Here is a 27,645-nt window from a genome sequence, read left to right on the forward strand (position 1 = left end):
CCTTGTTTGCATTCACCTGTCTAGGTAAGCGTGCATGTGTTACCACACGTCGACATACTAGTGTCAGTATACAGCCACCAAAAGGGAGAACGAGGCACTTTCTGCACATAAGCAGGACATGCTAGAGTTTTCCAGTTAATCTCCATTAAAAATATTTCCTGCAAAGGCGGCCCTAGAATCCCCAGGTTGGGGTCATCTGGATCAATTCTGCGTAAAGTAAAAGCAGTTCCAACCGGCTGCTGAATCGATCCATCTAACTCGGTTCATTCTACACGTGCAAGGGGCACAGAATGTTAATTTGCGCAGGGAGCTGAGGAAGCCTGGAGTGGAGGCTCCATAATTAAGAGCTGTAGGAGCAGGTCTCAATATGGCAGCATTCAATAGGCAGAGACTTGCATAGAGGAGGGAGCATCCAGAGGTAGAACTTCAGGGTTGATGACGCTGGAACTCTTGTTCTTCCCTCCTCTGCCTGGCTCAGTTTCCTCATCAGGCAGAAAACAAACGCCCCAAGAGCAGAGGAGGCCAAGGAAGCCAAAACCACTCATCTTACCACTCTCAGAAATTTACAGGGTATTGATGGGGGCATGATTTTAGTGACCAGTTGCAAGCCTGCGGTGTGGGCACACAGAGAGACTCTCTTTAGGGCATGCACACTAATGATTGTTCCTGGGACCCCAAAGCATGTGAACACCAGGGCAGCTCTGTGCCCTCATTTCCATGAAGGAGGCAAATATTTAGCAGAAAGAGAGAGCAACCTACTTGTCCACATGCCAGCCACTCCACCATCTCCTAGCAGACCTACATCCATCCACAGCCTGCGATACAACCTTCAAATCCCCGTCCTCCAGGCAGTCTTCCCAGAGGGGCTGTAAAGGAGTATTCAGTTTCCTTTCCCATCCTACCAAAACCAGCCACCCTGAACTGTGCCCTCATCAGCCTCCCACGTGAGCCTGTCTCAGCTTTTCTACTCACCCCAAATTCTGCTGATCTGGGGGCACCCAACTCTGCTCACTTGTCTCTCTGTCCTGTGTCAGTACATCTCAGCCTCAGAACCACCCTAGATGCCAGAGGAGGGGCCAGAAGCATGTGACTGATGAAGGTGCCCACTAAAGCTTCACACAAAACTGCCTAGAGAGGAGCTGGATGCAGGTGTGGCAAAGAGGATACCCCGCATCCAGGTGAAGGAGAAACCTTGAGAAAGCAGCCTGCCTCTTCCCTCACACTCTTTCACTCCATCTCTGATTCTTCCTTTCCCTTTTTGATCTCCCTGTGTTGCCCACCCCCAAGGAATAGGGAGGGGATCTCTCATTCCTCTGCCTCTGTTGTCCCTGGTCTCTGCAATAACCTAATGATTTCTCATTTAGTTGTCCAGGGCTGGATGCAGAAAGGCCCGTTTTGATTGCTTGTGACACCTATCTCACAACAAATTTAGCACCTCGTTTCCTGGACGAGGCAATATTCCTCCTCGATTATCTCCCAGCAAGAGGGACAGGGTGCCATGCATTCTAACGAGCAGCCTTTGCTTCCTGATATCAGAATCAATCAAGCTCACAGCCCTCTGATGGATAGATGGATGGGGGGTTAGGTTCTCAGGGGGGCACAGGAGGGCTCCAAGAACAAGGAAGAGGTAGAGGACGGAGCAGGGCACAGGGAAGCCTCCGAAAACCCATCCCTCAGTGGGTTTACGGGCAGAATTCTCTGAAATGGAAGGTGGGGACAGGAGCAGTTTAACCTCTGCTTAGGTAGTTTTGGAACTTCCTTCCCAAACCACTCCTGAAATGTGGGTATTTAATCCAGCCACCCCTTAAACTCGCCCTAAACTCTGGGCTAGGAGATAGCACTGGAGTCATGCTATTTCACCCTGGAATAAGATGTGAGCAGCAGAGACACTTCCCTGCTTCAAGTCCCCACTCCAGCATTCCTCAATACCTTGTATCCCATGGAAGTGGACTCTTCCTACAAAATCACTTGCTCCTGGCTGCGCTGCCAGGAAGAGCAGGAATTCTGAGGGATCTGCCCCATATGACTCATGAGGGGAGATGAAAAGAAATTTCTCCAGCCCAAGAGGCAAGCAGAGGCTGTTGGAGGGATGGGTTGGGAGTCTTTTCAGAAGGGAGTTAACGGAGAAGGAAGGCGCTGCAGAAAGGTGAAGTGGAGGGAGAACAGGCAGATTGAAGTAAGAGACCAGGGGACTTCTGGAAGGACACGGGAAAGGGATCAAAGGAAGAGAGACAGAGTAATAAGCAGACCTCAGCTAAAGACAGAAGTGTCCCATGCACGAAAGATAGAAGTGTGAGGGCCTTAAGCTGTGCTGGGCAATGGTAGAAGGGAAGGAGGGTGGGAATGGGTGCAAATGGCTCATCCTGGTGGTTACAGACAGGGAGATTGAGAAGGAGGGGCAAAGGTCAAAGACCCCCAGAATGTGAGCTGTGAAACAGGACGGACGTCATCAGAACCCTGCCCAGGAATGCAGGATGCAGAGTCCCTGCTGGGAAAGGCTAAGGAGGAGCAGGGAGGAAAGGGGAAGGGGCTGATCACTAGGAGGGGTGGCAGATGGTCGCTGTCATTAAACGGATTCCAGTAAGTCCAGGAAGCCTTAGACAGCACAGACAAGCTTGGGTAAGCAGTGGGAGGAGAGAATTAAGGAGCACAGACTTGGAGGAAGGAACTTACACAGAAACCTCACACCAACCTGTGTGTTTACATATAATCGAAACGTATTCCCACTTCAACCCTAACCCCAAACAGTAACCCCGAACCCAGCCTCCACCTCAACACGAATTTCAATCCAAACCTAATCCTAGCAATCACTCTAACCCCAAATCCTAACTGGAACATGAGCTCTTAAAGAGGCACAGCATCTCAAGTCTCCTCAGAGCCAGTTACAGCATAAGTGGTCAATAGGTGCTTAATGAATAAATGAGAACATAATAAGCCAAACTTTACCTCTGTCCTTAACAGTAGTCACTGCTTAAAGCCTGAGCCCCCACCCCTGCCTACCCCGACGCTTATACTGAGCACTAGTAAGTCCCACACCCCACCTGAGTATTCCCTACCCTAATCCTAAAGGCCACTTTCCCAACCCCAATCTCAGTTGGCCTAACTCTAATCCCAGTTTTTTTCTGCCCCCACCTCTGGATAGATGCGGGTCCTCAGTTAGAATTCATCTAGGCAAACAAAGGTAGAGACAAACAAAGTGTCAACTCAACCTGGAGGCCAAGCCAAGGTGGATATGTTGGCCCCTGAATTCTCAAGCTAATTGTGGACGCTTACCCTTGTCTCTAACCCAGACACCCAGCGCGTTCTCCCCTACAATCCTATTCTTGTCCCAGGGGCTGGGTGCTAGAAACTGGGGCTGAACATGGGTTTGAGGGCTGGGCCAAGGCTGTGAGGCTCCGGAAAAAGGGACTTGATGCTTTAGACAACAATAAGAATGAGTTAGATCTGAAGAGGCACGTTCTTGCAGAGAGAAATCTGACAGGGAGTAAGTGAAAAGACTCCAGTTTGGAAGGAAGGCAGAACGGAAACATCTCCCCATCCACAGCCCTGACCCTGGGATCCCTTGCCCAGACACAGGGTGCAGGAGTGCTCCATCGGGTGCCCATGGGAAACACGCAGTGGGAAGGGTGCTGAGAAGGGTGTGGAACTGCTCTGGAGACACTTCCTATCTGCCCCACAACTCAGGAGCAGGGATCTCTCCCCTGGGCCCTGCCACTCCCTCTCTGCATCTCCAAAGAGCAAGGCCCTCCACATCTCTCAGGACATGTCGGCCGTGGTGTCTGGGAGAGGAGCTGAGTGTTATGTTCTGTTCTTGCCGCAGCCAAATCTGATTATCAGGACGGGTGATGGATGAGCTGGGTTTGGACCCCCAGCTCAGGAATGGGATGATGGAGTTGGCCTGTCACTCTCTCCCCAGGGGATGAAGCATCGGGTCCCAGATGTCGTCTGCAATGTGCATACCTAAGAGATGTCTCCCTAACCAAGATCCCTGAGGGACTGAACATCCCTCTCTGGCTTCCAACTATTTCTTGATATAAAGACCTTCGAGCTTCAAAGTACCTGCACTAGCTCCTCGAGACCTGCAGAAAGCAGGATCAGAAACCTAGGTGTCAGAATCCCTAACCCTGGGTGAGACCCATTGCTTCTGGCTGGCTGCCAACATCCATGGGGGCCACTTTGAAGGAGGGGGTGGAAAAGCTTGCCTCAGCTCTTGGCTAGGGGCCTCCAGGCATTTCTCAGTGACAGCCATGAGCCTTGGAAGCCTGGGGCAGGGCAGGGAGGGAGGAGGGAGAGAGACAGCACAGAATAATAATGAAGGATTTTTAATAACTCGTCAGCTATGGTGTCAGCTGAACAGCAGTGGCGGTGCAACCCGTTGGGAAAACTTGGTGAGGAATTGTCTTCCTAGGAAGTGAGAGGAGTCAGAGGGGCTGAGGGCAGGGAGGAAGTGTCTGCCTCATCCCAGGCGCCTCAAAACTTTGAGTCAGCATCCAGCTGGTGGTGCAGGACAGAGTGCAAACAGAATTACAGAACCCAAGGCTTGGCCCTCTGGGAGCTTCCACTCTGGCCAGACCCGCAGGCCACAGACGCAGCTGAAGACACAAGCAATCTATGAGGACATTACTGAGCACAGCCAAGCTGCCCCTCCGGAAAATCACAAGCCCCCAACTCACCCTGTGAAATCAATCAACTGAAAGGCAATTAAATGCTTATCAAAGGGCTTCTTCTCTTTACCTAATAATTCACCAAGGATTTGTTTGAAGTAGCAGTGTCATCAAGGAAGGTTAGAGAAAGCCCCTAGTGACTACCTTTTCAATGGCCTCGTTTTTCAGATAAGGACAATGAGGTCCAACGACATTGCAAACAGTTGGTGGCAGAACCAGGACTGCTAGAAACTAGAAATCCAGGTCTTTTGGAAATTAATATGATTTTACCAACAAAAACAGAATTTCCATGTACTTTTCAGGGGACTGATTGCTGCAAAGAGTGGAGTACCTGGGTACTCTGGCATTTCAAGGGCAACTGTCTTTTGAGTGAGAGCAATGGGGAGAACTAGGGTGACCCCAAAAAACTATTACACATCTTCTCTTTTCCTCAGATCATCCTAGGTGGCCTTCCTGGAAGCAGTGGCTATGGATATGAACTGACTAATGGAGAAGTAGTTCCCAAGCCTTTAGGTGATGGTGGGAAAGAGCTCAGTGGCATGAATAGAGAGGAATATTCTATGTCTGTGAAAAGCCCTGGAGACAAATTAAAAGACGGGAGTACGTATCTTGCACACAAGTGAAGGCACAGGAGAGAGGACTGAGAAAGATTTCAGGTCTTAGGAAGTCAAGGGCCCTAAAGGGTTAGTGGCTCTGAGCAGACCACCAAAGACAAAGCAGGGGTTCCTTTCTGGGATAACAGAACGAGCTGGCTGGGATTTCCTGGAAGCTCTGGCATCCTGCAGAGACCATCCCACGTGTCCCCAAACCCCAAATAAAGCTGAGTGGAGGTGTCAACCCTCAGCTCGCTTCACGTTAGGCCACAGTGCTGGGGACAGGGGACTCACACCTCTATCCTATCTACTCCCGAGAGTCCCCAAAAGCAGTAACATCTCTGCACCTCAGGTCCTGGCACACAACAGGCACTTAATTAGGGTTTGATGAATGAATGAAGGAAGGAATGCTGGGGTCCTTCTAGATGAAGATGAAAAAAGGATAAATGAAGGTTTGGAAGAAGGAGATGGGAGTGGCAAAGATGCCGGGATATGGCACCTCCATATCCTGGCAGAAGGCCAAGACGGAATGATTCTGTCCCCGTTTTAGAAGGAGAAACTAAGGCACCAAGGAGTAGGCACAAGTTCCACATGAGAAGTTCAGAAATGAAACCCAAGAGTCAGCCCCACAGCTCCACACCCAGGCTGCCAGCACCCCCGCCCAGCCAGCTGCTCTGGAAGATGTAAAGCGCTATCTAAACGTGATGCATTATTAACACTTTAGAAATCATATTTCACAGCCGTCCGGCTGGAGCTGGAAAATGAATTCTTCCTCCTGCTCTCCAACAGGGGAATTATCGTTGGAGCCAAATGTGACAGCAGTGACATGTGACCAGGGCCAAGGGAGGGGTGGCTGAGGGCGAAGGCCATAGGTACACACCTGAGGCAGGTGCTGGGTGCTCCTCTTCTTCCTAGCGCCCCAACCGGGCAAGACAGCCAACCTGACCCCTGCCTCTCCCGGTCATGAGCATCAGCCTTCGGGGGCTCTTTGGCCTGCTCCCTCACCCCTAGACCCCTGTTGATCACTCCCCAGGTGCAGAACCTTGTCCTGCCCTGTGAGGAGGAATTGCAGACGGTGGTGGATGCTCCAGCCTGATGGGAAAGGCAAGTCCTTGGGAGACAGACCCAAGGGCAGAAGATCTGTCATCACCACTGCAGGGGCTTCTCGGGAGAGGAGGGTACAAAGCAGGATGGGGAAGGAGTGCCCTGGAAGGGAGCAAGTGGCCTCCAGGCAGGCCCAGAGGTGTGAAAGGGAATGGTGTTGACAAACAGGGACTGGTTTTGTCCATTTAGGTGAAAGGAAAGGAGTGGGCAGGATGAGGGGGGGCGAGGAGTATATCCCTGGCAGGGCAGAAGGGAGGAAGCAGGCAGTGAGCTGCATCCTGTCCTCACTGCAGAAGCACCAGCCAGAGAGGGAGGGGGATGGGGTTGAGGGAGAGTCCTCCCTGCAAACACCAGTGCCTGCTCATGGGTAAGAAACCAGAAGGCCTCAGGTGGTAGATGTGGAAGAGGTAAAACTGCCAAAGTCACTGCTGTCCCCATGTGGGACCCCAACCCCAGGCCTTCCTGGAGGGTGCTGGGCTCCTGTCCTTATGCTCCATTGGCAGTGCAAGCACCTTGTAATTAGGCATGGGGAACAGATGAACCGATTTTCAATTAAAACCTTATCTACGGGGTGCATAGATATCAAGGCGGGTAGGTTTGATTCTTTTCTAAGCCAGCCTTCAATATTTGCAGTGCCTGGAAGGAGACGCAGGGAGGGCGCCCAGGCAGCCCTGGCGACATATAAATTCTGCTCATAATTACATGACTTTCAACACCACGAGATGCCAATAAAGCATTTGCAAGGCACACAAATTAACAATGTGTTGGCATTCCAGAGATGGCACTTGGATGGCCAGAGCACAGGAAGGGGGGCTGCCGCTCTTGCCCATGAGGTTGGGGAAACTGAGGCTGCTGATACATAATTCTCCTGTTTCTTAACAAAGATATCCCATATTCAGGTCCCCCAGACCTGCCAACTTCTCTCTCTTAAACCCCCTGCTCAGTGACAGCTGCAAAAGTAAAGGACTTAACCTGTGTTTAGTCCAGAAGGGAGTGGAGGGGGCCAGAGGGACCAAAGAGAGTGGAGCTGGCAAGATGCAAACAGCTGTTAGTGATGACAGGGAAAGCCAGGCTCTAGGAACTCTGGAGAGGCCGCCTCCCCTTCCTTGGTTTAATCTCTTTCTGTGCTCCCACCTTCTTCAGGTGGGCCAAGAATAGGCTAGGCAACCCCAGGCTTCTTTGTTCTCATTCATTCACAGGGGAAGGCAGGCAGCAGAGTCACAAGTGCAGGTGCTTAGTGTCAATCAGGTGCCAGTGCAGCCTCTCTGAGTCCCAGTTTCATCCACAGTAAAATGGTGACTGATGGTGGATGGCCCAAAAAAGGGAGAAGCAAGAAAGCCCAAAGAAATGAGTCTGAAGATGCTTGGTGCCGTGCTCAATAAAAACGCACCCCCCAGTCACCTCCCACCTCCACCCACAGCGTAGGTAGTAAATTTGTCAAGATCAGGAACTTCCATCTTCCCTGTCGCTCTATTGTTTCAATATCCCCCAGCACAGGTCTCTCTGCTGGAGTAGGTACTCGATAAAATAAATATCTGTTGAACTGAACAGAACCGAGGAAGATAGAATATGAGGGATTCTAATGACATTTTGGTAGAGGCAGGTTTTGCTAGAGAGAGCAACAGAAAACATACCAGCTGGTAATCAGAACTGGATCTGAACTCCAGCTCTGCCGCTTACTGCCAGGGAGACCATGGGTGAGGCACACGGCTGTAGGCCCGGCTCCCCATCTGTAAAGTGAATGGTTGGACAGAAGACATGGAAGAGGCCTTCCAAATCTCAAGATGGTGTGAGTTCTTTGAGGACAGGGAGAGGGCTTGGAGAACCATTTTGAGAAAATGTCCTGACAAGTTCCTGGCACAGGCATAGGTTGGCCATCAGCACTTTACTCAAAGCTCAGCATGCTGTTTGGGATAATAAAAAATTAAATAATAGTAATGATGATGCTTCCATAAATATCCACAGGCAACTTGTTGGCAAGAAATTTTGTTTATATAACTTCTACGAAAGAGATCCCATCACGGTTAAGCAGCCTCCCCTTTGGTCCTGCCCTTACCACCCTCAGTCTCAACCCAGCCCCACCACTTTCTTTTACTTATTTATTTATTTTTGAGATGGAGTCTTGCTCTGTCACCCAGGCTGGAGTACAGTGGTACGATCTCGGCTCACTGCAACCTCCGCCTCCCAGCTTCAAGCGATTCTCTTGCCTCAGCCTCCTGAGTAGCTAGGATTACAAGCATGTACCACCACACCTGGCTAATTTTTGTATTTTTAGTAGATACGGGGTTTCTCCAAGTTGGTCAGGCTGGTCTCGAACTCCTGACCTCGTGATCCACCCGCCTCGGCCTCCCAAAGTACTGGGATTACAGGTGTGAGCCACTGCGCCTGGCCCATCCCCACCACTTTCTTGATTTCTTCTGTCCTGTGGTTCCAGCAAAAACTGGAAGAACTCTGAAACCTAAACAATCGATTCAGTTTGATTCCATTCTATTCTAACTAGCAAACAAGCACTGGGGACCTACTCTGTGCCAGAGTTTATGCTGAGTGCCATAGAATAAGGGGGATTAATAAGGAATAGCTGTGTCCTTGAGGAATTTATATTAAATAGCTTCAGCGAAATATGAGGCTCAGGTCAACCATCAGCTGTGGTGTTTAGGAGAAAAATGATCAATTCCAACAATGGGAAAAGAGGAGAGGGTGAATCTGAGAAGGGTCTGTGTAAAGGGCAAAATTAAGCCTCAAACCAGGAAATGTGGCAGTAAAGGGATTCTGGGCACAAAGAACAGAAAAGACATGGGCAGAGAAGCCTGTGGTGTGTCTGGGGAAGAGTCTGGTGTGGCTGAGTCACTGGGTATTTGTGGAAGGCCAGGGTTGTAAGGATTAAAAGTGATAATCCCCTTAAATACACTTGCAAGCTACTTGTGCATGGCAACCTTAAGATGCTGCATTTTTATTGTTTATGAAAGATAAGAAAGGACAGCTAGACTCTGACCAGATTGTGCCAGATCCTGAATGTCATTCATTCATTTATCCACTCAATATTTAATGCACCTTTACCCTACTGTGTGTCAGGGGCTGTGCTGGGGGATGGAGACAGGAAGTAGAATCCCACACGCCTCCTGCTCTCAAGGAACGTACAGGTGAGTACAGACTTACACACATAAACAAAACATGCAGTTATAGGTGTGATATGGTTTGGAAGTTTGTCCCCTCCAAATCTCGTGTGGAAATGTGATCCTCATTGTTGGAGGAGGGCCTAGTGGGAGGTGTTTGGGTAATGGGGGCAGATCTCCATCTCCATGAATGATTTGGTGCCCTCCCCAAGGTAATGAGTGAGTTCTCTCTCTGTTAGTTCACACATGAGCTGGTTGTTGAAAGGAACTGGCACCTCCTCCTCTCTCTCTTGCTCCCTCTCTCGTCATGTGACACACCAGCTCCCCACTCTGCCTTCTGCCATGAGTAAAAGCTTCCTGAGGCCTCACCAGAAGCTGAGTGGATATTGGTGCCTGCAGAACGGTGAGCCAAAAAAATCTCTCTCTCTTTTGTTTTGAAACGGAGTCTAGCTCTGTCACCCAGGCTGGAGTGCAGTGGCGCGATCTTGGCTCACTGCAAGCTCCGCCTCTCGGGCTCATGCCATTTTCCTGCCTCAGCCTCCAGAGTTGCTGGGACTACAGGGGCCCGCCACCATGCCCAGCTAATTTTTTTTTTTTTTTTTTTTGTATTTTTAGTAGAGACGGGGTTTCACTGTGTTAGCCAGGATGGTCTCGATCTCCTGACGTCGTGATCCGCCCGCCTTCCCAAAGTGCTGAGATTACAGGCGTGAGCCACCGCACCCTGCATAAATCTCTTTTCTTTATAAATTATCCAGCCTCCGGTATTCCTTTATAGAAACACAAAACGGACTAATACACGGTACAATGATAAAAGTAAGGAAGCTTGGTGGTCAGGTAGGCTTCATAGAGAACATATTACTTAGACTAAGATTTGAAGTATAATAGGTGTTAACCAAGCAGATAAGGGGAATTTTGGGTGAGTTGGCTGGGAGCGGGGCAGTTCCTCCAGGCAGGAGATAAATGTTAGCAAGGGCTCAGGGGCCATGGACGTTTGTGGACTGCTGCATATGCAAGTGGCTCTGATTAGCTAGAGTTCAAGAGAAGAGAGGGCAGAGAGATGGGGCAATGGAGGTAGGTTGGGGCCAGATGATGTCGAGTTTTATAAGCTGGATCAGGAGTTTGGATTTTATCAGAGTAGTTAAGAGAAGTGATTAGGCAGAACACTCCGCCAGTAGTTAGAGGGAGGGTAGGCACAGCAGGGAGCTACTGTACTGCTCCTGGAGAAAAATTATAAGGATATAAAACTAAGACGGTGGATAAAGAGAAATGAAATAGGTATGAAATAAATGAAGAGGTAGAATCAACAGGATTTAATGATTAGAATGTGGAAGCTGAGAGGAAGGGGGGTCATTTTCAGTTTGTGTAACCAGAGAGGAGGTGAAGGCATGTACAGGAATCCTGGAGAAAAGGGTGTGGTGATGGGGAGGCAAAAGTCAATGGCAAGTGGCCTGGTGGCCATCTAAGGTCATTCCAAGGAGTATGAACTTCATCCTGTAGATGATGGGGACCCACTGAAGAGAAGATTTTAGAAAAATTATTCTTGCATTTTTCCCCAGAAAAGAGTAAGCAAGAGAGGAGAATTAAGTTGGAAGAAGGGAGAGAGTGGAAGGGAGAACAGATCAGGTATCCATTCACTATGTCTCTACAAAAAGTAGGAAACAAGAAGTTAAATATAGTGATAGTTACTCTAGTGTTGATGTTGATGTGGCTACATGCTGGTTATTGGTAGTGCTGACTAAATGAAATATATATGTAGCAAGTATTTTAAAATATTAGCCACTGTTATTATTTCAATAATGCCACTTCTGTCATCTATAGGTATTCGTTGTGTGACCATGAACCCCTAATAATAATAACTGATCATCTGTCATTATAGATGATAGAACTAGAAGTAGGATCTGGGAGTCAGGGTTCTTGTTTCTCCCCTTGCTTCAGGAAAGACCACAGGAAGGAAAGGAAGATCTTCCAGGGAACAGCATAAGCACAGGCACAAAGGCAAGGGGACAGGGGAAGGCACCGAGTATGGACTGAGTGTGAGAAAACCTTGCAACTACACCGGGCTGCCCATTGCTTCTCGGCCTCCATGCACCACGTCCGCCATCAGAATAGTCGATTCAATGGAGCCAGCACTGAAGTATGAGGAGGAGACCTTCGTTCTGAGCAACAGTGGACAGATGTCTTTTCTCCCCAGTAAGGTTTATGCTGAAGCAGGAGAAACGGAAGGTAGACATGAGGAAGAACTTCTTGCTCTTAAGTTTTCAAGAATCCAGAAAAAGTAGGATTTTGGTAAAGGGTAGATAGTGAGACCAGGGAAGGATCAAACGGACTAATCTTAGGGCAAATACCTGACTGCATTCTTCAGAATAATGGAATTTTAGACCTGGAAGAAACCTACATGAGGTTATTTAATCCAATCCTCTTATTTCACAGATGAAATACCTGAGGCCCAGAGAGATGAAGTGAATCTCCTGAGGTCACACAGCTGGCCAATAGTAAAGCCAGAAGGATAACTCTGTGGTTCCTCTGGACTTCTAATCAGGTGTCATCTCCACTCCCCACTTCCCTCCCCACTTCCCCTTCACAGTTCAGGTCCCCGGAACACTGAACACACACTGTACTGCAGTGCTCGGTGGTCCCTTAAACAAGTGGCTTCTGGCTTTAATGGGCAGAATCTAATTCCCCCCCCATCCCACAGTTCTGTAAGGAGTCAAGGAAGTTTCCAATGTTCAGTGTTCCAGGGATGTTTATCGTGAATGGGAACTGAGGAGGAAAGGGCGGAGTGAAAATAGCACTTGAGTAGAAGTCCAGAGAGACCAGAGTTACGATTCTGGCTTTACTGTTGACCAGTTGTGTGACCTCAGGGAACTGACTTCACCTCTCTGGGCCTCAGGTATTTCATCTGTGAAATAAGAGGACTGGATTAAATCAAGGAGTCAAGGAAATTTCCTTGGCCCCTTGCAGAACTCTGGGATGGGGAGAATTGGACCGAGTCTATGTTCACTCGGAGGCTGTCGGGGTGAGGCGGTACTGCGGCCTGGGACTTCAGAAGTCCAGTAGTCCCTGGAACCCAGAAATTCCTTGCCAAATGTTGTAGATAATCTCCAACCGCATCTCACATGCATGTGCACACACATACCCCTCTCTCCTCTAGTCTCCACTTCCAGACACTGATTTTTTATTTTAAACCTGAAAAACTGCCAAGTCCTTGGTCCTCACCCAGGGATTTCCAGGAATTGCTCACCATCACTCGAAGACCAGCTCAGTCCACAAAACTTGTGGACTCTGGCTCTGATGACCCTCCCCAACTCACTGAGGGGCCACAGCTGCTGTGATATGGGTCTTTTCAGCTGCATTTTTGTAAGTCTTTCTGCTCACCAACCGCTACCTCCCTACCCTCGTTTAAACCTGGTACTCATCCCAGACTTTCTTCTCTTACCTCATGGCAGGCACCACTGAATATCCCTCCTAAATAGGTCTGGATTCTATCCCTCCCTCTCCACCCTACCACTTTGTTTCAGGTCTTTATCCTCACTCCCCTGAACTATTGCAATAACCTCCTAATGGGTTCCCCTGTCACCAGCAGCACTGCTTCCTTTAAGTCCACTCCCAACAAAGTTGCCAGAATGATCTTTCTGAAACACAAATCTAATGATAACATTGCCCTGTGAAAAATTCTTCAATGGCTCTCCATTGACTTCAGATGAAGTTCAAATTGGGTTAGACCCTGGTCAATCTAGCTGCTGTTTACCTGGTTTAGCATCCTCTTTTGCTCTCTCCAACGTGCACTTTACCTTCTAGAAATCCCAGACTATCAGAGGTGTGTGCACATGCCAAACCATCCTCTCAGTGCTCCCCCTCAGGATGCTCCCGTGCTCCCATCACTTGGCTCACTCCTCTCCATCCTTCAAGACACAGTTCCAGCTTAGGGCCCCAGAACCTCCCTTAAACCCACAGTCTAAGCCAAGGGCCCCACATGAATTCCCATAGTACTTGTGCATCCTCTAACTCTGTGAAGGTCTGAACTATAAGCTCCTTGAAGATAGGCACTACTTTTTAAATTCATGTTTGTACTGATCAAGGATGTCTGGCTCTTAGTAGACACTCAACTTACATTTGCAGCAAAAGCTCCTTTTCTGCTTCCCACACCATCTTCTGCAAATACCTTATTCATTCCATCTCCACATTGCAAATGCAAGTTTTTCTTCTTTAGTGCAATCCAAATGCTTCCTCTTCCAGAAAGCTTTTCCTGATAAGCCCCACCTGACTGCTTCTCAGAAATCTCTGAGCTCAGTTTGTACTACCTCCCTTAGCATCTCCACCTTACCTTTCAATTCTCTCTCAAAAGTGAGCTCAACTCCTATCAAATTGGACTGCTCGTTATTTTTCAAACCCTTTAAATACTTTACACTCTCTCGGTCAATGTCATCCTATTTCCTACTCTTGCAATTTCCCCTCAGCTGGAGGGCAAAGACTTTACTTCACTCCTGCTGCAGCACCCAGACATGTATTTACTGTAACAGGTGCTCAACTTCAGTTGTTAATGGCCTGCCTTGAACCACTGACTTGTATGTTTTATGCTATTTTTGTATGTGTGCAAAAGTATGTGTTCCCTTTTCCTTCGTAGGTGTTTCACTTCACCTCCCTGTGTCCCAATTTGGATGACATCTCCATGGTCTCTTCCAACTTTGATGTTCTGTAATTCTGTAGCTGTGAGTTCACTGTGGGCAAGGACTAGATCTATTTCTTCCCCCACAGCTTCAGCACACTGCCGGCTCAAAACAATCAGGCTCAAAAAAAGCCTTTCCTAGTCTTGTTTCTCTCCTCCTTTCCTTCTTAAGGGAAGCAGTGGAGCACAGCAGCTAAGCCTGGCCACTCGGTAACCAGCTCTGCTACTCAACCTGGAGCAACCTGCTTTAGCTCTCTGTGCCTCAGTTTCCTCAACTGTAAAGTGGAGATAACATAAATAATTCTTCATAGGTAGTAAGCCTGACGTAAGTTTTTGCTTTGTTTTGTTTTGTTTTGTTTTTTGAGATGGAGTCTCGCTCTGTCACCCAGGCTGGAGTGCAGTGGCGTGATCTCAGCTCACTGCAAGCTCCGCCTCCCGGGTTCACACCATTCTCCTGCCTCAGCCTCCCGAGTAGCTGGGACTACAGGTGCCCGCCACCAGCCTGGCTATTTTTTTGTATTTTTCAGTAGAGACGGGGTTTCACCGTGTTAGCCAGGATGGTCTTGATCTCCTGACCTCGTGATCTGCCTGCCTCGGCCTCCCAAAGTGCTGACATAAGTTTTAATAATCACTATTATTCTTGCCCTATCCTCCTTCCTTCCATCCTTCTTATTTACAGTGTTTACATATCTAACTCCCCTAATATTTGGACGCAGTAGGTCTCACCAACATCAGAGGAACCCAAGGACTGCTGGCCTAGGAAGTATGAGGAATCTCACAATTTTAGACCACAATGAAGTCCAGAGATCTTCTTAAAGTAAGAGAATGTGATGTAAGATCAAGCAAAAGAGAAGGGTTGGAACCAAAGAGAAAGAGCAGGGGAGAAAGCTCCAGGGAGAGGACAGGAAAGTGGCTTCATCAGAGCAGATTCTTTTGCAGAAACCAGACTAGGGAAAGCTCCAAGAAATCAGGGGAAGGGGTATGAGGTTAGGAAATGTTTCAGCTGAGACCCAAATCCTGGCCCCAACGTACTTTTGTGCATGGGTCAGAGAAGGGAGATGGTAAATTATGGTCAGCATTTCACAGCTCTAGGAGGATGTGCTCATTGGACCAAGGACTCATGAACCGGGTTCTGGCCCCAGCTCCATCTTTATAATAATGATGTGACCTTAGGCAAGGCTCACTGCTCTGAGCCTCGGTTAACCCAATATAAAACAGGGAAAAGAGAATGATCCTGGCAGGCTGTTGGAAGGATCAGAAATTCTCTGTAAATGATAAAGCACTGCCCATCTATCGGACATCATTTTTATGAAGGCTGTATCTACATGGCCTAGCCATCCAGAAAATGTACTTGATCACTGAGGTTCAAGTGCCTTTTTAAGCCTCATTTATTTAGGCCAAATAGGTTCTCTGTTATCAGAAGGTGGAATATCCCCAGCCAACAATGATGACTTCTCCACCCAGCCTGACCTTCCCCTGAACCCCCATTCCCCACCCCAGTCAGACACAGGGGCCTTGTCAGTACTTTCCACATGGCACAACCATTGTTTGTCTATGTTGCTCTCTTCCATTAGCCAGAAAGGGCTGAATCCTCATCATGACGACCCCTGGTGCCTAGGTGAGTGTCAGACATGCAGACATGCAGCAATACTGACTTCTCGAATGAGGAAATACAGGGATGCACAAAATTCTTACTTAGGCTGTGCTACAATCATCCTCTTTGTAGCTTGTAGCCATTGGTCCTAGTTCTTCTCTCTGGAGTCACATAAAATGAATCTAATTCTCTTCCATATGACACTCCTTTAAGCACGTGAGGAGAGTTATGACATGTCCCTGGAGTCTCCTCATCTCATGACCAAACATCCCTAGTTTCTTAACCTGCTAGTTCCACAAGCATCTGCATACAAAGGGGCTGCATTCTCTCCTCTCTTAAAACCCCTCTGTTGACCCTGTGCCCAGCAACCCCCTCCACGCTCTGTTCTCCTCTAGAGCAAAAGTACTGAAGCACAGTAGTACCCACAATTCTTCTCCTCCCATTCGCTCATGAACTCACACCAGAACTTTTAGTGCTGAGTTACCAATGACCTACAAGTTGATAAATCCAACACTGGCCCTCATCTTCATCCTTATCTTGCTTAATGGATCAGCAGCACTTGTTACGGATGATCCCTCCCTCCTCAAAGACCTTCCCCACCTGGTCTTGCAGGACCCCACAGTCTTTTGGTTTTCCTCCTCCTCTCTTGCCTGCTCCACAACCTCCTTTGATAGTTCCTCCTCCTCTTCTTGTTGAAGGATCCTGACTGGCCCTCTCCTCCCTCTCGGTTCGCTCCCTTGTTGAAGTCAACCAGTTGCACAGCTTTAAACATCATCTCTAACTTGATGTTCTATCCCAGCTCAGACCTTTCCCTCCAGCCGCAGTGGCATCGCTCAGACTGCTTACTGGACACCCCCACTTGGCTGTCTCATTGGCCTCTCATAGTTAATGTGTCCAAAACTGAGCTCCTGATCTTCCACCCCCAAACTTGGTCTTCTCAGTCAAAGCCAGCTTCATTCCTCCAGGTCCGTAAGACAAAGCCTCAGTGTCATCCTTGACTCATCTTTCGCTCTCACCATTTGTCCAATCCATAAGGAAGTCCTGCTGGTTCTAATTTCCAAATAATCCCGGAAATGGACCACTCTTTGTGGCCTTTAGGTGTGCCAACAGTGCCCAAGCCATCATCTTGTGCCTGGATTACTGCAGTAGCTGCTTAACGGGTCTTCCCGCTCCTGTCCTTTCCTCACACAATCTATTCTTGACACGGTACCCAAAGCAATTCTGTGAAAACATGAATTATACCATGTCACTCCTGTGCTCAAAACCTACCAATGACTTCCGATTTCATTCAAAGTAAAAGCCTAAGTCCTATGATCCCTTCAAGGCTCTGGTCCAATAAGGAAGAATTTTTCTGGCCTTGGTCCAGATTCCCAGGACAGAGGTTCTAAACTTGTGGAACTTTCCAAGTGATAAGAATGTCTTTGTTATTCATTGCACACTTGGGTTTATACTAATGAGGTGACTCCAGATTAGGGCTGAGGATGCTGGAAAGATCAACCACGTGACTAGAAGGTTAGGGCACTGAGCCACATGACACCAGTTTCCAGAGAGGAGAGGGAGGTTGGAGACTGAATTCAATCACATGGCCAAATGATTCAATAATAAAACTGCAGTAAAAACTCTGGACACCTAGAGTCATGGAACCTCCTGGATGGTGCACACATTGATGTGCAGAGTGGGTGAAACATCTTGACTCCAAAGGGAGAGGGCACGGAAGCTCCATGCTTGGGACCCTCTCACAGCTGGTCCAGTGTGTCTCTTCATTTGGTTCGTCCAGATTTATATCCTGTATAATAAAACTGTAACAGTACAGCACTTTCCTGAGTTCTGAGAGTCATTCTGTCAAATTATTGATCCCAAAGGGGTTGTGGGAACCACTGAATTTATAGCCAGTTGGTTAGAAGTGCAGGTGGCCTGGGGACTCCCAAATTTGAAGCTGACATCTGAAACGAGGGCAATCTTGTTGGGGACTGTGCCCTTACCTAACCTGTGGATTCTGGGCGTTCCCATTAGCGTCATATGGCAGTGTTGTAGCCCCTCATGATTTGTGCACATGTGTAGGCACACTCCTCACTTCTATCACCAGTTCCCTGCTCACTTCCCTCCATCCACACTGACTTTTCCTCAAACACGCCAGGTGCATTTGCCCCTCAGGACCTCTGCCTCTGCTGTTCCTTCTGCCTGGAATGCTTCTTCCCCTTAACGTGCCTACTCCCTGAACTCCTTCAACTCTTTTCTTGTTACCACCTTCTGAGTAAGTTCTTTACTAACTGCACTACTTAAAATTGGATCACTGCCCCACCAGACTTCAGATTCCCCTTCACTTAATTATTTTTCATTTTATCAATATCCAACTAACTGATATCTTACCGATTAAATAGCTTATTCTCCCTCTCTCTGACAGAAGCCATATAAGGTCCATGAGGGTAGAGATTTTCCTTTTTCATTTTGTTCACTGTTGTATACTCAGCACTTAGAAAAAGTGTCTGGCACTTTGGGATGGGCGGATCACTTGAGGCCAGGAGTTCGAGACCAGCCTGGCCAACATGGCTAAACCCCATCTCAACTAAAAATGCAAAAATTAGCAGGGCATGGTGGTGCACGCTTGTAATTCCATTGACTCAGGAGGCTGAGGCATGAGAATCGCTTGAACCCGGGAGGCAAAGATTGCCGTAAGCCGAGTTCGTGCCACTGCACTCCAGCCTGGGTGACAGAGCAAGACGTCTCAAAACAAACAAACAAGCGAACAAACAAAAAATGCCTAATACTTTAACAATATTGAATAAATAAATGAATCTGGTATAATTTCTGGAAGTTTCACCACTGTCCTCCATTAGGGAAGTCCAGTTTGTCCACTTCTCATTAAAGTGAGTATCCAGAGAAGATGGAAGCTCTCTCTGGGCATGGACCTCCCAGTCAGTACAGATGACTGTCCCCTCCCAGATGCGGGATTTTGCATTAAGCCCGACTTGGCTTTGGAGGCAGACAGAAGGGGGCTCACCTCCTTCTGCCATTTTTTACGGCTGCCTTTTATGTAATGCTTCTTATATCTGGCACCCACCATGCCTTGCAGACGGCTTGTTTTCACAAAGGCAGGGGTCATGTCCAGCTGCTCACTTTTGCATATCTAGCATGCAGCACAGTCCCTGGTATGCGGCTGGCATCCAGTTCACATCTAAATGAATGAGTGAGTGTCCAAAACACCGAGCTTGCTCTTTTATGTGGATTGCCTCACTGAATCCTCCACACCCACCATTAAGATACCTATTGTTAACCCCATTTTACAGATGGAAATGTGGAGGCTAAGAGAAATTAAGTAATTTGCCTAATGTCACAAAGCTCGTAATTTGCAGGGTGAAGCTAGAAAAATAGGATTAAACATGGGGTCCTTTTTGGCGTCAAGGGCATGACCCTGATCTCACTGTGGTATTGGCTCACTGTGGTATTACTATTGTAATGTTGCCATGGATAAGTGAAGTAACCCTCTGAGCCTCAGTTTCTTCATCTGTAAAATATGACTGTAAAGATTAGATGAACTTAAAGTATGTAAAGTGCTTAGCCATAGTAAATGTCATGTAAACAGTAGCTATTAGTAACAATGATGATTATAAAATGACATAAAATTGCATTGGCCTTTTTGTCCTCCACACTATGATTCTCAGCTTACCTTAAGCAAGGCAATAGTTAGTACCTGTCTTCCCCTGGCAGGGACTGCCTGATGTCCTCATGGAAACCGCTACCTTTCAACCCGGCATGGGCTGTCAGGAGCCCCCACCTCCTCTTGGCACTGCTGAGGCCATGGCTGGTCTTGGTGGGAGCACATGGAGAGAGCGGGGAGGGGGCCTCACCGTGATGCTGCTGTTCACGGCTCACTGCCATGGCACAGCCCACCACCACCGCACCCCCACCCCCAGTGCCTCTCCAGGCAGGCACATTTTCTCCTGTTTTCCTCTTTCCCCCTAAGCAGGGGCCCAAGAAAGCAAAGGCTTTCTCCACAGCCCCTAGAACTCATGGTAATGGGGTACCCAGCCTAGGGGAAGGTAATGGGGAGATATGGCCGCTGGGTGGAGAGGAAAGGCGTTTATTTAGGGAGTCCTGTCTGACTTCCCAAAGCTGTCCCTCGAGCTCCCCTAACTATCAGTGTTCCCAGACACAGAGGCCTTTATCCCCTGAAAGGGAGCAGCCAGGCAGAAAGACAAAGACCATATCTGATCCCGCCTGGGGTGGAGGCCACAGGTTGGGGGAAGGGAGGCGTGCAGCGGGGCCAAGAGAGGGTTGAGCACATCTGAGCAGGAATGGAGGAGGGGTGGCCTGGAGTCAGCATTCTTACTCCCCTCTTTCCATAAAGGGGGAATGAGGTGCTGGCTGGGACAACAATATCCCATGCCTATGTCACCATTTTCAGTTTTCAGGAGCTTTCCATCCACTCTCTTTTCCCATCTGTAGCCTCTCCCAGTGTGGATCTCACGGTCCACTCAAAAAGCAACTTCTCCCTCTCTCCATCACTGCTTCCACGCAGTAGATGTTGGAGTGTCCTCACTCTCATGATGAAGGGCAAAGCTAATTTTTTTTTATTTTTTATTTTTTGAGATGGAGTCTCACTCTGTTGCCCAGGCTGGATTGCAGTGGCATGATCTCGGCTCACTGCAAGCTCCACCTCCCAAGTTCGTGCCATTCTCCTGTCTTAGCCTCCCGAGTAGCTGGGACTACAGGCACCCACCACCACACCCGGCTAATTTTTTTGTATTTTTTTTTTTAGTAGAGATGGGGTTTCACCGTGTTAGCCAGGATGGTCTTGATCTCCTGACCTCGTGATCCTCCCGCCTCGGCCTCTCAAAGTGCTGGGATTACAGGTGTGAGCCACCGCACCCGGCCGGCAAAGCTAATTTATAAGGCATAGATAATACCATCATAGAGGGTGCAGCAGGTGGTTAAGAGCACAGGCCAGGGCACAGCCAGTCTGCATCCATTTTCTCATCTACAAAACTGTGGAACAGTTGTACCTACCTCAGGTTGTCGTGAAGGTTTTAATGAGGCAATATGCATCTGCAAAGTACATAGACCAGTGCTTGGCCTCAATAAACACTAGCCAGTGTTACAGCAGTGTGGAGCTCTGCTTCCATAATCTCACCTCATCTCATAATAGCTCTGCAAGGGAGGCACTGGTCCCATACTACACACGTGGAAACTGAGGCTCAGGTAACAGAGAATGAGGTAATAGCGTAACCAAAGAAGCAAATGCTTTTGGGCTCATGTTAAAGATTCTTCCAAATATCTTAGCTGTCCCCCAATGAAAACTGAAGCAGGGGGTCGGGTGCGGTGGCTCACGCCTGTAATCCCAGCACTTTGGGAGGCCGAGGCGGGTGGATCACAAGGTCAGGAGATCGAGATCATCCTGGCTAACATGGTGAAACCCCGTCTCTACTAAAAATACAAAAAATTAGCAGGGCGTGGTGGCGGGTGCTTGTAGTCCCAGCTACTTAGGAGGCTGAGGCAGGAGAATGGCGTGAACCCTGGAGGGGGAGCTTGCAGTGAGCCGAGAATGCACCACTGCACTCCAGCTGGGGTGACCGAGCGAGACTCTGTCTCAAAAAAAAAAAAAAAAAAAAAAAGAAAAGAAAAGAAAAAAGAAAACGGAAGCAATAGGAGGGCACAAAGGTCACTCTCAACTGGTGCCCTGAGCATCTAGGCTGGGCCCCCCTTACCTGCACATTCACCTGGAAACCTTATTTAGTTACCAGGTCTGAGTCAAACACACACACACACACACACACACACACACCCTGGAGAAGATCCACATCACGAAGCTACTCACGGCCCTGGGCCTGCCTCCTCCTCCATTCTGGTGTTGGTGGAGCTCTCTTCCTCTCTTGTCCCTCCCTCCAAGCCTCCTCTGACATCGAGAGCTCTGGAAGTGCTCCGGCAATGTAACAAGTTCTCTGAGTTCCTGTGAAGGTCCTTGAACTTCTGAGGTCCACTTTGTTCCTCTCACCTCTTTCCCCAGAAAGAATCTCTGAACCAGACCAACTGCCTAACCCTCCTCGCCATCTCTAGCTCACCAAATCCATGCCCTTCCACTCCACCCAAGCCAACCTGCTGCCTGCAATGATGACAGTTAATATCCTAGCATCAGCCTAGGACTTTAGAGTGCAAAGCACCCCCATTCTCCCACCGCACAAACCAGAGGGGAGACTTGTTCACCATCATGCACAGTAGGTAAGGGAACTGAGAGTTGAACCTGGTTCTTCTGGGAGAGGACTGAGATAGGAATCTGAAGGGAGAGGTGGGAAAGCCCAAGGGAGGGTCCTGGAGAGAAGTCATTCCCTCTGGGTTAGGTTCTCAGATGAGGAGAAGGAGGCTCAGAGGGCGGGCTCCCTCAGGTTTCTGGTCATTCCCATTAGCTGCTCTGCTGGTTTTCCTTTCCCCTTAGACACTCAAGCCGCAGCAGCTTCAGAGGGACTGTTACAAGCCTGGATCCCTTCCTCTCCTTTAATCCTTATCTCCAATTGATTGTCCATTTCAACTCCAGAACACTTTTTGAATTAAATGCTTCCCCTCCCGAATTGTCTCTCCCTTGGTTCAAACCTGCATTTTTTCTCTCCTGGATAATTTCAAGACCAGGACCACCTTACGAAGTTGTCTGTGAGTGTCACACGGGAGTTGTGTGATTTATGCACACCTATGCAGATAAATGAGTGGCCTGTCCACGGCATCTTTTATTAGCTGACCCTCCCCAAGGCCTCTACAGGACCTGTTCTTCCCTCTAGCACAACTCTTACCACGGTTTATTGTGTTGCCTGTTTATCTGTTTACCCCAGGGATCCTATTCAATTCATCTTTGTATTCCAAATGCTCAGTGGAGTGCCTGGCACATAACAGCTGCTCAATAAACATTTGTTGCTTGACTGCTTGTAGTCTCTCCTGGATGCACATCTACCTGCTCTCTCTCCTCTGTTCCATTCCTATTTTCCACACTCACCCAGCCCCCCCCCACCCCCCAGAGTTATCCTAAAACACAAGATTGATTCATTATGTCCTTGTTGTTGATAATAAAATTCAAAATCCTTAGCTGGACACCCAAGGCCCTTCATAACCAGGTTCCCAACTTCCTTTCCACCTTATCTTCAGCCCCCCACCAACCACCACCTTAGCACATGCTCCAGCCCTCCTCCTCTGAATAGACCAGCCTTTTCATTACTAGGGTTGGTATTAAGGAAATGCCTGTGCCCATTTTCTGAGATGTTTTCTCCCTCCATTTTCAGCTAGAAAACTGCTCTCTGTGTTATAAAATCAAGCTCAAAAACCACCTCCACTGTGAAGCCCTCCTAACTTGCCTAGGCAAAGTGAGTAACTCCTTTTATATTCTCCTAGACAATGGAGAGGAAGAATCCATATTTATAGAATGCTGACTATGTATTACCTAATTTAATTCTCCCTCACAACAATCTTGGAAGATAGATGTTATTCCATCAAACCTTTGCTGGAATAGGTATAAAACCAATAAAAGCTGGGGTCAGAATTTCAACCCTGGTCTGTCTGACTCTAAAGTCCTAGTTTTTTTTTTTTTTTTTTTTTTTGAGACAGAGTCTCGCTCTGTCACCCAGGCTGGAGTGCAGTGGCCGGATCTCAGCTCACTGCAAGCTCCGCCTCCCGGGTTCACGCCATTCTCCTGCCTCAGCCTCCCGAGTAGCTGGGACTACAGGCGCCCGCCACCTCGCCCAGCTAGTTTTTTGTATTTTTTAGTAGAGACGGAGTTTCACCGGGTTAGCCAGGATGGTCTCGATCTCCTGACCTCATGATCCGCCCGTCTCGGCCTCCCAAAGTGCTGGGATTACAGGCTTGAGCCACCGCGCCCGGCCTAGTCCTAGTTTTTTTCTTCTCCATGTCTCTGACGTCACTCTATTATGGGACTTGCTTGCTATGTTTTATGGCATTTCTCAGCCCACATGTCTGTTTCCCCTGTTAGATGTGTGGTCAGAGGCTGGTTCTTACTTATATCTATATCCTGGAGGTCAAGCCCAGGAATGGTCTTACAGAAGGGTCTCAATAACTGTGGTTAATTTAACAAACAAGTGAGTGAATGCATGAGTGAATGAATGAATGAATGAACAAACTGAGGCTTATGTTATTTCCCTAGACATGAGCAATAATGAAGGAAGGCAACAATTTGTCCAGAGGAAAAATACACATGGGAGGCCCAGTCTCATGCTCTCTGCTGGAGAACCCCTTGTGCATCAACCGTCTCCTCTCCTCAGAGCTCTGCATTATGAGCAGATCAACAGCCCACAAGGAGATGGCATGGTTGCCAAAAAACAAAAAACCAAACACATCAAAACAAACTGAAAAACATAACAACAACGCCCAGAGGTGACAAGAGCAGCTCCGTATAAAGAACAAGACAGACATGCTCTCTGCCTTCTGGGACCTCCCTCAGAGACCAGTACACCAACACAGGTAGCAACATCTAGGCCATTTGCAAAGAAGGCCTAGAAACAGACAATCAATACATGACCAGACTGTATTTACATCACAGGCCCGATAGGAGACATGAAGGACTGGGTTGGAAAAGGAAAGAACTGCGCTCAGGCAAAGATGTCGCCGCAGGATAGTAGGTTCAGGAACAATTGGCATGATTGGGGAAAAAGCTGGCTTGATGAGTAAGTGTGGGGTGGGAGGTTCTAGACATATGGTAATGTGAGTGCAGGCGCATATCCCGGCTCTGGTCACCCCAGCTTGCCCAGCTCTCACATCCCGCTCAGCCTTTGCTGCTTTCATGTCCTCCAGCTTGAGACTCGAGCCAATACCACTAATTGTTTTCTCCACTGGCCAACTGGTGGGAACGAGGGGCCATAAAGGAAGCAAACAGCACATGCCTTGCATCCAGCAATTTTACTGTTGGCAATTTGATACAGAAAAATAAAATGAGGACAGAGCTACAGGGTCAGTAAAGGGAAGTATATTTCCAAGTGATTTTCCCTTTTACTGCTGAGCAGTCAGGGCTCCTCTTCGTGGACAATTCTATGGCAAGCAAGACACAGGCATTGTCAGCAAAATCCTAGGCAGGCTGGGCCTGCGAAGGAGGGGTGCTGAAATGGCAGAGCCTTAGTGTTGGAAGGGACAATGGCGGTCACCTTGTCCAACCTTCCTCTCAATCAGAAGTCTCCGGTCCAGCGTGCCCAGCATGTGGTCAGCCTGACTCTTCCTGAACCCTCCCGGGCTGCGGGGCTTACTGCCTCATGAAGCAGGCCTTTCTATCTGCTGACAGCTACGGCTATTAAAAAGCCGTTCTTTACAGTCTGTGGAACTCTGCCTTTCTGTAACATTCACATCCATTCATCCTCGTTTAGCCCTCTGGAGCCAATCAATGTTTATTGAAGACCTACTACGTACCACTACTCTGGATTCTGAAGTTACAGCCATGAACAAAACAAAGCCCCTCGTGGGCAAGTCTACTGTTTCTTTGACAAGACACGGAATTTTTCACATCTCCTCAGACCCTTTGGAACCCTATTTGTGTTCAGTCGTCAGTTTGTGAGATCCCCCAGGGCTAAGAATAATCACTCCTACCACACACCAGGAAGCATTCCTTAAAAGAGGAAGAGACAATGGCTGGGCACAGTGGATCACGTCTGTAATCTCAGTGTTTTGTGGGGGCCAAGGCAAGAATCGCTTGAGGCCAGGAGTTTAAGACCAGCCCAGACAACATAAAGAGACCCTGCCTCCACAAAAAAAAAAAAAAAAAAAAAAAAAAAAAAAAAAGAGCCAGCTGTAAAAGGACTGGAAGACATCAGTTTTTTTCATGCCACTCTGTTTTATCTTTAACATCACAACACTCATTCACAGTCCATATGTTCTTGTTTACTTGCTATTGTCCTCTGTCCCCTCCCACCACCACTGACTGACCCCCTGCAGCTATAAGGGCAATGCCTCGTTACAGCGACCCCTACCGGGTCTCCAGGGACCAGAGCAGTCGGGGTCACAGAGTGGAAGACTCAATAAACATTTGCTGAATTGAGAACTAAACAGATGAATGCACAGGACTCGGCTCACACATGAGGAGAATGGATGGAGTCACCACACAGACCTCTATTCCTCCAGTAGGAAGAAAGAGCTGGCTTTCTTCCCTCAGCAGCCAGGCAGATGGGTGGCAGGCCTGAGATGAGCTTCCCAGGAAGGTTCGTGGGCACAGAGCCAGACCCTAACTTAGCTAGAGCCACTGAGCCGCTGGCAGGCTGGTCCTGCCCCAAGTCTAGCTGACACTGGGCCTGGGGGTGTTTCCTGTTGAGGAAATAGGTATGAGTCGCAGGAAGTCCATCAGCCAGGCATCCTGGGCTCAGCCCAGTGCCCTGTGGGCCAAAATCTGCAATGGGCCATGAGGAATCTGGGGAGGAAAGGAGACAGGTCCCCACCCTAAAGACCATGTTCCTAGGACTCTCAGGACAACAAGCCAACTGCCACCTGGGAACCCCACAGTGAGGCTGCAAGAGCCTGGGTGCAGTGTGTAGGAGCAACTGGAGTCCTGTGAGCTTAATCAGAGGATGCTTCCTGGAGGAGGGAACTAGAAACAGGGTTTGGAAGGAGACATGGGACTTGATAGGTAATAATAATTAAAATAATGGTCATTTATTGAACATGTATATAAGCCAGGCATGCTGCTAACCATTTTACAGACATCGATTCACTTAATGCTCATGACTCCTGAGAAATAGGTGTGATTCACCCCTTTCTTTTTTTTTTTTTTTTTTTTTTTGCCAGAGTCTTGCTCTGTCACCAGACTGGAGTGTAGTGTCACCAGACTGGAGTGTAGTGGCACAATCTCAGCTCACTGCAACCTCTGCCTCCCAGGTTCAAGCGATTCTCCTGCCTCAGCCTCCTGAGCAGCTGGGACTACGGGTGCGCCACGTCCATCTAATTTTGGTATTTTTAGTAGAGACAGGATTTCACCATATTGGCCAGGCTGGTCTCAAACTCCTGACCTTGTGATCCACCAGCCTCAACCTCCCAAAGTGTTGGGATTACAGACGTGAGCCACAGCGCCCGGCCGATTGATGCCTTTCAACAAGCCCAGAGGGATGAAGCAACTAGGCCAAGGTCCAGTGCTAGTCGTGGAAGCAGTGGGACTAGAACCCAGGTGTCCAGGACTCCAAATCTGGACTCGCTGCTGCATGACACCCATGGGCCCACAGCAGCCTCTGGGATTTCTTTACCATACGAGAACCAAAGGAGACACGGGAGGCCCTGAAGGGCCCAGCTGAGACTGTCCCATCTCAGGCTCCATCGAAGTCCAAGACTCCTGGTGGTTCACTCCAGACCTGCCTGCCAAGGCTCCTCCGGCTGATTGAAGCCCACAGCCCAATCATCGGCTGTCCTCACTTCTGTCTGACGACCGTCATTCATCTGCTCTCCCAGTCTTTCTTCTCCAGACAGCTTGCTGTCCACCTCAAACTGCCCTCTCTATCCCCTACTTCAGGCCAGAAAATATGAAAACCATAAGCATCAGGAGGCCTCAGGTATAATCCAGCCCAAGCCTTTCACTGTAGACGAGGGTATCAGTCCCAGTGAGCTGACTGACGCTGCACCAAGCATCGCGGTCCATAGATGTTTATCTCCTCCATCAAGCTGCCTCTCTTTGCCGGGTTGTGACTGCTTCGAGAGAACTTACGCCATCCTCCTCCATGAACCTTGCCGCTCTCCTTGAAGGTCCTGCCAAAACCTGGAAAGGTCTAGCAGCCCTCTCGAATTGCTCTCATTCTCCATGTCCTTTCCCCATTTGTAAATACAGGTTACATAGTGGACTGCCTTCTATTACCTAAGCATCATGCACCTTCCCTTATTACCCAGTCTGCAAAAAAGCTGCATATTCTCCACGTGAGTTTAGCTCCCTAAGCCACCTAAACTGTCTATCACTGCC

General features: G+C 48.6%; 1 protein-coding gene and 1 long non-coding RNA gene across 5 annotated transcripts in view; one reads left to right on the forward strand and one right to left on the reverse strand.

Moving 5' to 3' along the window:
- Positions 1-27,645, reverse strand: part of KIRREL1 (kirre like nephrin family adhesion molecule 1) — a 105,291-nt gene that overhangs the window by 32,904 nt on the left and 44,742 nt on the right. The gene's annotated exons all lie outside the window — the stretch shown is intronic.
- Positions 9,289-24,010, forward strand: LOC135970647 (uncharacterized). 2 transcript variants are annotated; one of them, XR_010586445.2, is made up of 4 exons: positions 9,289-9,501; positions 9,796-9,877; positions 22,997-23,077; positions 23,872-24,010. It is a non-coding gene; the product is annotated as an uncharacterized lncRNA (long non-coding RNA). The 2 variants fall into 2 exon arrangements; XR_012434958.1 differs by lacking the exons at positions 22,997-23,077; positions 23,872-24,010 and adding an exon at positions 10,090-10,224.

This window comes from Macaca fascicularis, chromosome 1 (genome assembly GCF_037993035.2).
Source record: "Macaca fascicularis isolate 582-1 chromosome 1, T2T-MFA8v1.1".
NCBI classification, from domain to species: Eukaryota; Metazoa; Chordata; class Mammalia; order Primates; family Cercopithecidae; genus Macaca; species Macaca fascicularis.